At 50.4% G+C, this 7,535-nt stretch overlaps 1 long non-coding RNA gene across 1 annotated transcript in view; it reads right to left on the reverse strand.

The window, feature by feature from the left end:
• LOC139671991 (uncharacterized) overlaps positions 1–6,823 on the reverse strand; it is a 29,100-nt gene extending 22,277 nt beyond the window's left edge. Inside the window, exons 1-2 of the long non-coding RNA XR_011697836.1 lie at positions 6,754–6,823; positions 6,490–6,649 (exon numbers count right to left, since the gene is read on the reverse strand). This is a non-coding gene — a long non-coding RNA (uncharacterized lncRNA). The remainder of the gene's footprint in view (positions 1–6,489; positions 6,650–6,753) is intronic.
• Between the last annotated feature and the right edge of the window lie 712 nt (positions 6,824–7,535).

The raw sequence follows: 7,535 nt of genomic DNA on the forward strand, positions 1-7,535 counted from the left end.
GCTCATGCCCAGCTATCACCATGAAAGAGAAAACAAGACACACAAAGCAGAAGAATTTGCCCCATGCAGCTCAGTAAGTGCCACGTCCATGAGCAAGGAGACATTTGTCTGTTCCACATAGTCAAACATGTCCTAATCTTTAAAACACCTTCACTCCAAAGTTGCAGCTGATTGCTGAGTCACAGGGGATCTGCTATTTAAGCAAATGCCAATGCTGAGGGCCCAAAGTGGTGACACTGCCAGACTATGAATTTAGCACGGGCAGCGTTTGGGGAAGAGGCTTCTGTGAAGAGCTGCCTGAAGTAAGGGGGGTGGCAGCACTTGCCTGAGACCCCTGTATTGCCACCACAGACTGCAACACTCAAAGCTGCAGCTCAGAACAGGCTCAGTGTGGTCAGCATCAGCCATGGAAACCGTGGGGTGTCCAGTAAATGCTTTGGTGACCAGCTCTGGGGAAAGGTGCTGACCAAAGGCAGGGTCCCCTCCCTGCTCCTCTGACCCCTCTAAAGCAGAGCAGTGACAGCACTACTGGCAGAACTTGGCTAATGCCAGAGCACGCTGACTGCATGTTCATAATAACAGCTAAATATCTACCTGGAAAAGGCTATCCTTCCTGTGGGGCCTAGAGAAGGAAATTAAGAGAAGTGCAGGCACTGGGGGCCGTGGTTATGGCATGGCTCTTGGAAGATGTTTGCCCTAACCCAAAGGGAACAGGCAGGAAGCAATGGATGTACTCAAGGAGTCTCCTGTAAGCACCACCAACCACAGTAAGATGGGGCAGACAGCCCTTCACGAACCCCCACCCCTGGTGCTTCAGAAAATCCCCCAGCTATTCCTTCATCCTTAAATCTCTATGAAATCCCAAAGCAGCACAGGGTCTTTGGGTGGCACAGAACAAGGTATGTGCACACAGCATAAATGTGGCTACAGAACAGGATTGCTCAGGCTTGCAAAACACCGTGAGAATGTGTGAGTGAAGTCTGCAGACTTCTTCCTTGTTCCCAGTTTCCCCTGGAATAATAGTTTCCTTCAGCCAGGCTCTTCCTGATGCATACCCACAGCTCAGCACCAGGCTCAGCACTGCAGCCTGTCACGCAGACAGCACGGATACCACGGGGCCATTTCCTCCCCAGCACGGCTCTGCCACAGCTCTGAGGATGTTGGGAGGCACCGAATCAGGGCCGGGGACTGGGTTTGAGGCACTGCCTCTCAAGCCTGAGCATCTGGCCAGCTGTTTGGCCCCAAGAGTGCAGCCCATTTTGCAGAGCACAAGCGGCTGTCCTGTGGTTTCTCTTGTTTACGTGCTGCAAACCCCGGCCTCCGTGCCCTGCTTCCCTGCCCGCCTCCCACCGGTCTGTCAGGTCTCGTGTTTGGCCGAGAGCATCCCGGGAATCTCCAGTGGCATCTGGCTGGGCCCAGCCACGTGGCTGGCCTGGCTCCTGCCTGTGCCTGCAGGATGTGTGCCCCGTGCGGGGCTGCCCCTCACCCAGCGGCTGTGGGTGCGACTGGGGGCGGGCTGAGCTCAGACAGACACCGTGTCCTGATGCCAATCACCCGCCTTTGATCCGGCTGCCTTTCAACTGCAGCTCCCACCTTCTCCCTGCACGGCTGCCAGGGCACAGGAGAGGACGGGTCACATCCAAGCACATCACAAATCCCAAGCCTTGGCCGGGATTTTCCACAGGTGGTTGAGGGTGTTTGGATTTTGCACCAGTGAAATCCGCCCCAGTTGGTGCAGTAAGGCCATGGCTGCACCTCTGCCTAGGCTGGACAAGCAAACAGCCCTTGGTGACAGCGAGTGCTGCCTTTGGAGAGACAATCCAAACCTGAGACCTGAACCTCACCCCTGGCAGCCCCAGAACAACTGGGGTTGACTTTGCCAGCCCAAAAACAAGTAAGAAGTTCAGTCACTAGAAACCAGTGCCAATCTCTTGATCTCAGTGATCTGTTAGGGGTGGGTGAAGCTGCACTCACAGGCCTTGCAGATCTCCCTGCTAAGGCAGGAAGCTTCTTCTAAGTGTACTTTCTATACACCAGCACCAGAAATGTTAACATTTGACACCTATTTTCATCTTACTCATAATAAGAATTAACTGAGATTTCCATGGGCAGGTTACCTTCATGGCCTGGGGATTCATTTTATTTTGGTTTTTAGTAGTAGTTTTTAAATAGTTGCTTTTCAGTTTGTCCCCTCGATCCTCATCAGGCTGGATATCAAACTCACAGGCATTTGGCAGGCATTATTGGCCTAACCAGAATCCAGATGTGACTCCAGACAGATGCAGCTTTTTTTTATTTTACTTTGGATCCACAGTTGAAGCCCAGACCCACGTCTGGGTTTGGATCCAGGCATCCCACAGAGCACCAGGTGCCCTCTCTTCCATCTAACTCCCCAAACTAGTCCAAAAGAGCACATTCCTGGGCAGCCTGTTTCTAGGAACAGTATCAGTATATGAGCCTTGTAACTCATTAATGCTAATAGCAGTTGCACAATGCACAGCTGAACTGTGGTTGTACAGTGAGCATAGAACACATCCCAGCTACAGGATTGCCAGGCAAAGTTTGTAATGAGCAGCTTTCCTTACCATTGCAGCTGGATTTACCTTTGACATAAATGGAGGGGCCACATTTCAAGGAGTCACAAAGTCATGCCACTAGCTGTGGTATGATCCTCTGCCGTGTCACTGCTCTCCCTGTGCAAACCCTCAGGAGCAGAACCTCAGGAGATGTCCAGAAGGTCCCTGGGCACTCAGGGCACCTGAGTGACAGCTCAGCACCAGAGATGGCATGTTGTCCTTGAACCCTCAGGATTTCAGGGGCAATCTCAACCTTTACTGCTACAGCCTGGTGTGTTGTACACAATGCAGAATTGATTTCTTCCTGCAGATCTGGTCTGTTCCCAGGGCCCAGTGCAGCTGTCTCATCCCATGCCTTGGTAAGAGAACATTCACTGTGCCCTCTTCAAGGCTCTGTATCTGCTTTTCTGTCACAGCCACATTTAAACCCCCTTGACTGTCTTTAGATGACCAAGCTTTGGACCATATTTAAAATCCAAGGCCAGTTGTAGCCTAGGTTTGAAAGGTGATGAAGGTTCCTCCCTCCCCACTTCTGTGTCTGCTGCAGTGTCACTTCCATCTGGGAATGTGTCCTGCTTGTGGCTGAGTGAAATGGAAGATGGGGCTGAATTATGAAGCTGTGGGGCTGTGGGAGGATGAAGAGTGCTGTGCAACTTTGAAACAATGGGAAATGTGAAATAAACCTTAATTCCCTGCTGGCACACATAGGCAGTGTAAATAAACCTCAGAACTATGTAAATAGCACACCAAGGAGCTGGAGCACCCTCTGGAGCAGCAGGCAGAGGAGTGTGATGCTCTGCAAGAGAGAGACCCTGCCTGGCAAAAGGGTGCAATGCACGCTGTGCAGTAACACGGTTTTTGAAAACCAGACTGTTTGGCCCACCAAAGTGATTCCCAGAAGTAACTCCTGTGAGGAGCACACACCCAAGCCAGTCAGAATTTCTGGAATGACATTCCAGTTGCTCAACACCTGGTTATGCAGATAGAAGAGAAAACAGAGCACGCCTTAGCCAGTGTCAGAGATAAGGGTGTGAGAATCCGACTCTGGCTGGCACATGAAAGTGCCAATGACCTCGCCCCACGGCCGCGATTGCTCAAGCCAGAGATGTCGCTATCGATGCCCACATCTTCCCCCAGAGTCACAGGGCTCTTCCCAGTGCTGGCTGCTGCCCTCAGATCTTACCCCAGAGCGCAGGGGAAGCGCCAGGCTTGCTGAACAACCTGCTGGCAAAGTTGTTTGCCTCTGCAAACCGACTGCAGAGCAGGATTAAGGAAACTCTCTTCTATTATTCCATCTAGTGGAAGACCTCCCAGCTCTTCAGACAAACTCACCTGCAGTTACAGGGAGGTCAAAGTAACGGGTTCTCCATTTTCTTCAAAATGACACAGTGGCTCCACTGTATTCCTTCCCATAGAATGACTGGCTGACCTTCCCTGGGCCAAACAGAAAGCAGCTCCTCTGGGTCAAAATCCCTGAGTGTATTCAACTCCTTTTTTACAAAACAACTACCAGCTTGAAGGAAATACCACTTTGCATCTCTGTCCTCAGGATCTCTCAGGAATGGGCTGAAAATTCTCATTTTGCATCCCTAACCAGAAGCAAAGATGTGTATCAACAGCAGCCAGTTAATTCACTGACCAGCAGGTTTTGGCAGCCATAGCCCAAGCCCTGAGGTGAGGTGGGAGGGCCAAGGGGAGCTGCTTGATGTGGGTTCCTCCTTGGCCCAGCAGAGGTGCAGAGACCACTTTGCAGCGAGAGGCGAGGGAACTGAGGGTGGGTAGGGGCTGGGGATGGGTGCTGGGTGAAGGGGCACCCAGATCCTCACACCACTGACACCCAGGGAAGTTCTGGAAGGAGCCCAAACCCGAGCAGCCCGGCGCTAATGCAACAGGCCCAGCACGTGCCCTGCCAACCCCCGGCTGAAACAGAGCCCACAGGTGCCTGCTGGCAGGGCAGACGTTCACAGCTCAGGGAGAGGCTTCCCTGGGCTAGAGGAGGCCTTCAGCAGCTGTCAGTGCCCCTCCTGCTGGCACCCTCCTCTGGCTACAACATTGATTAAAGTGGTGAATCCAACGGTGTAAAGGCAGCTTTGGTAAACAAAGAGCCCTGAGTGTGAGTAGGCAGGATTAGCTGAGGGAAAATCACAGCAAGTGGTGCCTCTCCCATAGGAAGGGAAGATGCCTGCGACAGGTACCTGTCCCAAAAGCACTAAGGAGTCCCTTGACCAGTAAACTAGCTGGAATCCTCTGCTTTTCTTTATTAGCAGTCAATCAAACCCTTCATTCCCACCCAGCAAGTTCCTAAGGCTCATGTTTTTCTACTGACTTCTCTGAGGAAGAGACAGTCAGGGAAACAAATTAGGAAAGCCATTTTCTACTTCTCTTTCTTTTTTTATCTTTTTCTTTTTCCTTTCTAACAGCTCCACAATAATGGACACACACACAAAAAATATATATGGATGTTTCCTGTGACTTGAGATATGAGGTTATGCCAGAACATGTCAGGGTGTCTCCAAATGGTGGGAGAAGGGCCAGATTCTCAAAGACAGCAAGAGCCTTAATTCTTACTGGAAGAAAAGGATCTCTCAGTTTCTGTATCAGGCTGTCTAATGTCCTCACACTAAATATTTCTATCTGTAACTTGTCACAAAGTGAGCGACACATGCCAAGTCTCTTGGTTTCTCCCTGATTCCATGGGGTCCAGCCTGCCTGGTGCAGACTGGCACATGGCTCTCTGGAGTGCCCTCCAGCCCCAGGGAGATGCCAGGGCAGCAGTTTCCTCCCCTCTCCCAGCTGGCCCTGCAGTATCACTGAGGCTGCAATGCCAGCACTCCCAGTTCCCAAACCCTTCCCTCTCCTTGCTCACAGCTGGGCCTCAGGGAGGGCCTCCCGTGCAGCCCACACCAGCCTGTGTCCAGTCTCCCCTCACCAGTTTGCTCTGATTGAACAAATGGCCAGGCTGTTTACCTGTTCAGCAGGTAAAACACCTGTGAAGCCCCCAGAGGTGTTCAGTGAGAGGGCATTTGAGTAGGTGCAAGGTCTGTGTTGGTGGGTACAACTAATGGTGGATAAAAAGGAGAAAAGGAGGTGGGAACAAACAGTTTCTGTAACAGAGAGATGTGAGACACTGAGCAGCACTAAGAAGCCCCCCTGAGGCTTTTTAATGCTTGCCACCCAGCTCTTTACCCAGAAGGCAGAGCATGGGATAAGTGACCAAAGTGTGTTCATTTTATCAGACAAACCTGTGCCACCGAGAAGAGCTACATTAACAATTCCTGTGATTTAACATGGAATAAAAGATTCAAAGTCAATACAAAGGTTTGGGTTTACCTCAGGCACTGCTCTGCCTGTTAGCTGAATGAGTGTGCAAGGGAAGCTTCCCTTCAGTATCACTTTGGTTCTGTGTGCTTTCTGGGAACAGCAGTGCCTGCTGGGCCATTCAATATTTGCCTGCATGGCCGGTGTGTTTTCCCTCCTGCTCACCTGCACTGCTAACGTACTTTCCCCAGGAGATGGAATGTTTGCCATACCAAAATAGCAACTAAATGAATGAAAGTTCAAGCAGGGCTATAAATAGAAAGGGCACCAGGTTTTCAGAGTGCACATATAAGCTACTCCACACCCACTTCCTTTTGCCTGCCATTAACTCTGAGATCTGAAGCGGAATAACCTTTCTGCACTTTGGAAGAACAAACAGCAGAACAATTAAGGGACCAAACTGTTATGAGGAAGTCACTGAAGTGCTGTGTAGGAAAGATGGACAGACTACTTTAGATGATAGATAGATAGATAGATAGATAGATAGATAGATAGATAGATAGACAGACAGACAGACAGACAGGCAGGCAGGCAGACAGACAGAGTGGTGCCCCACAGCCAGAGTTGCCAAATGGTAAATGTTAGCAAGACTTACTGGACAATCAGGGGATGGCTGAATGAAACTGCTCTGGGTGCATGTTCACTGTGCCTGTCCTTCTTTAGCCATCCATCTCCTGCTTGCAGTGCCAGAGCTCAGGCAGTGGGAAGGGCACAGTGGCCCCTCCTGGTGCAAAACCAGCTTCCAGGGCTGCGGGCTGCAAAGGAGGCAGAAAAACATGTGTGAGATATAAAATAAGACAGAAAAACTAGACAAAAAGCAACAATTTTTTTTAAGACACCACCTGTTTGCTTTTCCTACCAAAGACAGAGCACACTGCCACAATCCTAGTGTTGCTTTTCCATTTAAACAAATGCCTCTTCATGTTGGCACAGGGTGTGTTTAGGACAACTCTGGGTGGAAGGGTGGGGGTCACAAAGGCAAAGAGGTGGGGAGGTGCTCCAGGAGGCAGGGTCAGCTCAGGACTCAAAGCTCACAAACACTCACACCCCACTGCATTTCCCCCTGCTCCCCCTGGCTGGCACTGGCTACACATTCCCTTGTGGAAGGCTGTTAATAGTCAATAATTGACCCTGAGATAAAAACCCAACAGACCCAGGAGAAAGCAGCTGAGTCACGCAAGGCTAGATTAGGAGGCAATTCACTGGCTTTAGTTTTACCTGTTGGACACCAAACAAAATCTCACTGAAAAGCAGCTCCTGACCCAAAATGTAACATAAAAATGTAACAAGTTCACAGGTTGGGTTTATTATGGTTTTGGTGTGAGACAGGAGAGCTGCATGTACAAAGAGAACCTTTTCCCTGCTGAAGGAGGTTCTTGGGAGGTTGGCGTGGCCAACACTTGGCCTGTTGGGAGTCTCACGCTGTTTCTATGTGCAAATGTGATAATGAGTAACAGGACAAAGTACCACAACAAGTTGCAGTGTGTCTGGTCACCTGCTGAGAACTGCACAGCATTTCTGCACAGCTGTCTGAACAGAGCTCCCAGCTGATCCTTATCCATTCGCTCCTCACAGCTGAGGTGGCTGTACCTTTGCTTTTCTCTTTCAAACTGTTGAGGAAACCACATGGAAATGCTGACA

This window comes from Pithys albifrons, chromosome 5 (genome assembly GCF_047495875.1).
Source record: "Pithys albifrons albifrons isolate INPA30051 chromosome 5, PitAlb_v1, whole genome shotgun sequence".
Lineage (NCBI taxonomy): Eukaryota > Metazoa > Chordata > Aves > Passeriformes > Thamnophilidae > Pithys > Pithys albifrons.